Source organism: Protobothrops mucrosquamatus, unplaced genomic scaffold (assembly GCF_001527695.2).
Source record: "Protobothrops mucrosquamatus isolate PMUCROS unplaced genomic scaffold, P.Mucros_1.0 scaffold4406, whole genome shotgun sequence".
Lineage (NCBI taxonomy): Eukaryota > Metazoa > Chordata > Lepidosauria > Squamata > Viperidae > Protobothrops > Protobothrops mucrosquamatus.
Genome location: NW_015390319.1, coordinates 79,137 through 83,789, shown reverse-complemented (window position 1 = coordinate 83,789; position 4,653 = coordinate 79,137). Strand labels below are relative to the sequence as shown.

The 4,653-nt window shown below is 38.3% G+C and overlaps 1 long non-coding RNA gene across 1 annotated transcript; it reads right to left on the bottom strand.

Annotated features, from left to right (window-relative positions):
* Nucleotides 1-3: 3 nt before the first annotated feature.
* On the bottom strand, nucleotides 4-2,793 carry LOC107298973. The gene is made up of 3 exons (XR_001549170.2): nucleotides 2,682-2,793; nucleotides 1,855-1,952; nucleotides 4-18 (listed from the first exon to the last, which is right to left on the bottom strand). It is a non-coding gene; the product is annotated as an uncharacterized LOC107298973 (long non-coding RNA).
* Between the last annotated feature and the right edge of the window lie 1,860 nt (nucleotides 2,794-4,653).

Here is a 4,653-nt window from a genome sequence, read left to right as displayed (position 1 = left end):
GATCTGCCATTCGCAAAGCTAGTTGCAGAGTCAAGGAAGACGGTGGAATTTTGGCACAGGAACAGCACATACATCATGGTTTGCTGGGCTTTTACATATTGCATGAATTTGTATCTAATGATATTAAGTAGTCTTTAACTTACGATCATAGCTGAGCCCGCAATTTCAATAATACGGTGTGATGGTAGAAAAGCAGATCATCATGTGATGGCACCTGATTGTATGACCATTTTTGTGGTTGTCATTAGGCAAACGCCATGGTGATTAAGCAAACCCACTGTTTGTTAGGGGGCATTTTTTTTCTGAAAACCAGAGGTAAATGCTAGAGAAAGAAAGAAAGAAAGAAAGAAAGAGGGAGGGAGGGAGGGAGGGAGGGAGGGAGGGAGGGAGGGAGGAAGGAAGGAAGGAAGGAAGGAAGGAAGGAAGGAAGGAAGGAAGGAAGGAAGGAAGGAAGGAAGGGCCAACATCGAAATTCCAAATCCAGGTCGTAAGACCCTTTTTTGGAGTCTGTTGTAACTTTTAATAGTCACTAAGCAACCAGTTGTAAGTCAAGGACTATTCGTGTGAGGGGGATGATTTTAAGACAATTAAACTGGCAGTAAATTATATCCACTGTCATCATCATCATCATTTCAGCCATTGTCTATCTACTTCAGGAGGAAGGCCTCTTCCTCATGTTTCCAATCAATATGGTTCTGAGCTTTCTTTTGCTAGTTGGACCTGCAATCCTTGCTGAGGTCGTCAATTTCACCTTCTTTTAGGTCTCTTCCTTGGATGCATTTTATCAAGGGGGATCCATTCTATGACTTCCTCGGTCCACCTGCCATCAGTTCTTCTTACTATGTGACCAGCCCTGGTTCCATTTCAATTCTTCTACTCTTTTGATGCCATCATATACTTTCATTTGTGCTCTAATCCATGTGCGGGTCTTTCTGTCTCGTCTTACAATGCCGAGCATGTATCTTTCCATAGGGAAATAAGTCACTCGAAACTGGCTCTCAGGTATACAAGACAGAACTAAGCTTCAGAACTGCTTGAAGCGTTGCCAGGCCAAATCCTAGTCGAGATCATATTAACTTAAATTTTTACTGACACAGAGTGGATTGCCAATCAATGTTCTTCTTCCCAGCACAAAATCCCATTTACTGACGTTTGTCTCTTGCAAATTTGGTGTTCTCCATACGAATTAAGCTGCAACCTCTATACAGGTACAACCATAACTGAGCCCAACATTTCTGTTGCTAAGCAAAACAGTTAACTGAGGTTTTGCCCCCATTTTACCAGCTTTCTTGCCACAGTTGTTAAGTGAATCACTGAAATTGTTAAGGTAGCAACACGGTTGTTAAGTGAATCTGGCTTCCCCATTGACTTTGCTTATCAGAAGGTTGCAAAAGGGGATCACAGGACCCCGGGACGCTGCAACTATGAACCAGTTGCCAAGCATCGGAATTTTGATCACGTGACCATGGGGATGCTGCAACTATCATAAATGTGAAAAAATGGCCATAAGTCACTTTTTTCAGTCCCATTATAACTTTGAACAGTCAGTAAACAAATGGTTGCAAGTCTAGGGCTATTTGTAATCTCCTGTTGTCATGGCCCCATCAATGGAGGCCACCAGCCTAGAGAAGTCTGATTTTTAAACATGCAACCAGTTTTTATATTTAAAAAAACCTAAATATGATCTCCCTACATAATTCATGAGTTTTCACAATTACATTGTACCTGTTTGGGAAATAGCACAGCAACAGGATCTTGGTTAAGCAATTATAAAAAAACAATTTTATGACTGTTTCCTTAAAACAGCACATAGTATTTGTGATGATGCTCCCTTATTCAACCTTTCTAGGATACGCTGTTAGTACCGCAGTTTTGCACAGGAAGAATGCAGGGATGTTGTAATGTTCGAACATTAATTCTGTCAGTTTTTCACGCTTTGCTCTAATGTTCCACTAAAAAGCACAGAGAAAATAATCAAAATACAAAATTATTATTTATGACTCAAGAAGCAGAATACTGACATTTTTCGATTATTTCCTCCCCAATTCCTTACAAACTGGGTAACCAGATTTATAAATATCTGTCAGACTGAAGTAGATTAAAATAAGTTTTACTCTCTCAATCACAGAATATACAACTATTTCTAATTTTAGGTATTGCCACAGAATCGTGATTCTTTTATAAATATATTTTGCAAAACTTCCAAAAAGACAATCTCATAACTATAAATACAGAGACATATCCATTCTACAGTTTGGGGGAATGTGCAAAGAAAAAAAAATTAAAACATAAATTTTCTCTAAAAAAATTAAAACAAATTACCTGGCTAGTTAATGAACTAAAAGTAGAAGAAGTGGCATGCTTTAATTATTTGGAGATGATTTTTCAGACTGTTATACGTTATATAAAAGTACTGGGAATGTCTGAAAGAGTATCATGTTACTTTTCCGTACTAGAGGAAACTCACTAATCCCAGCTGCGTTACTTGCCCAAATCTTATATGGAGCTGAACTTGAACCAGGCTCCATATTAATCATTTTTGAGACCTTCCTGGTCAAAACTTCTAGAAAAAAAAAAAAGCTTCATGTAGCACATATCCGATATTCTAGTTTAAAAAGCCAGATATCTGGGCAAGAAACCTGATTGGTTCTTTGAAATAAATAAAACTGATTTTTACTCACTGGTGCTTCAGACATTAAAACAGGATGCAATGAAGCTTCAGATTTAATGTGCATCTTATAGGTATGATCCAGGATGGCTTGGAAACTATCCCAATCTTCAACTGTAACAATATAAAATGAATGCAGCTTCTGTCGGTGGAATGTAATCTGCTTGTTGCATGCATGTTTTTAATACAAGGTTCAGCGTGAAAATATGAGCAGTCCATCGACATAGGAAGATAGAGGACTGACAAAATTGTAACAACCCCCCCAAAAATAAACCACTTAACAGACCAAAATTAATAAGAGTTTTGGATTATAAATGTATTATTGCACAATGAATGGAAAAAAATAGTATATTAGGTTTGTTTTGACTATGATAAGCATGTGCCATGAGTACTTTTAACAATGGTTCAATGAATATGTCATGGTTCCGACAGATGAAACTCTTCAAAAGAACTTCGAGGCATTGTTTACCTTAAAGAATCTTTATTTTGAGTAGCATAATATCGGCACTGCATAATCGAAGCCAAAAACTGAATTCCCCTCCCCTGAGCTCATAGTATCAAAGCACAATTCCCTCCTCCAATTAACAGTCATAAATCACATTCCCCAACTAGCTTGAAGCAGGGGCCTCCTCTCCAGTTCTCCAGCCCCCAATTCCTTATCAGCTCTAGTTACAATAACCTTGTTTCTCGTGATAGATTTAGTATTGTTATGTCTAGCTGGACTCTCGTTCACATCCCCCCTCCCAGCATCATTTAACTCTAAAAGCAAAAGGTAAAAGATGGCTGCAGTTCCATCTGTTGTCAATGCAAAAACATCCGATGTTAGCAGCGTTGACAGAATATACCCAGATGGATTGAGTTCCTATAACAGATGAAGTAAGCACTGACCCGTGACCGTAATTGATCCGAGAATTATGGCTGTCACTGGGATTAGGTGAGTCACCATGTGACAGTGTTTGATTTTAAATCCCTTTTTGCTATAGTCATTAAGCAAACCTGTTTTCTTTCATGGGCATGTTTTGCCAGAAATGGGAAGTCAACACCACAAACCAGCAAAACAAAAATTGCCAAAAATCGCAGTCACTGCAAATGGCCATAAATGTGAGCTGGTTGCCAGGCACACAAAGTCCAATCCCATGACTGCCAGGAGTAGGCATCAGAACTCCAGAACTGGGTCTTAAGTAGCTCTGGGGAGGTCTGTTGCAACTTTGGTCTCTAAGCGACCAGTCATTAAGTGAGGATTACCTGGAACAAACAACGCATGTTATGACTAATGCAATATATGACCTCAATCTATGTCTGAACAGTTAAGAACTAGTAGAAAGCAAGGTATCAAAGTTTAAGTATTGAATAAACCTCAAGCAAAGCAATCTTTCTTAATCTACCAGTTGGTGAAGTCTCATTGGCATCTCTTATTTGGAGGGACAGCATAATTGGGCAAGTCGAACTATACTTTCAGAAGGCATTTAAGATTTTACCCAGGTTAGGATAAGAAAACCACTGTAATGGATAATCATGATTCAATATTTATCTCTGAACTGAATCACCGTCTTTTACCTTAAACAGGAGGGAGAATAACCACAGGATAGAACAAACTATACAAGAGAGTTTTTCTCCCAAATGCTGATATTTAATTAGAGTTACATCTTCTCTATAGCAATTTATAAAAAAAAATCACAAGGTTTCCTTGGAAACCATTATTTCAGACTAAGTCTATATAATAAATGAAAGAAAAAGGAAAGATACAAGGATACAGGTAGTCCTTGACTTACGACCACAATTGAGTACAAAAATGTCTCTGGTTAAGTGAGACATTTGTTAAGTGAGTTTTTCCCATTTCACAACCTTTCTTGCCATAGTTGTTAAGTGAATCACTGAAGTTGATAAATTAGTAACCTGGTTGTTAAGTGAATCTAGCTTCCCCACTGACTTTGCTTGTCAGAAGGTTGCAAAAAGTGATCACATGACCTTGGGACACTGCAACG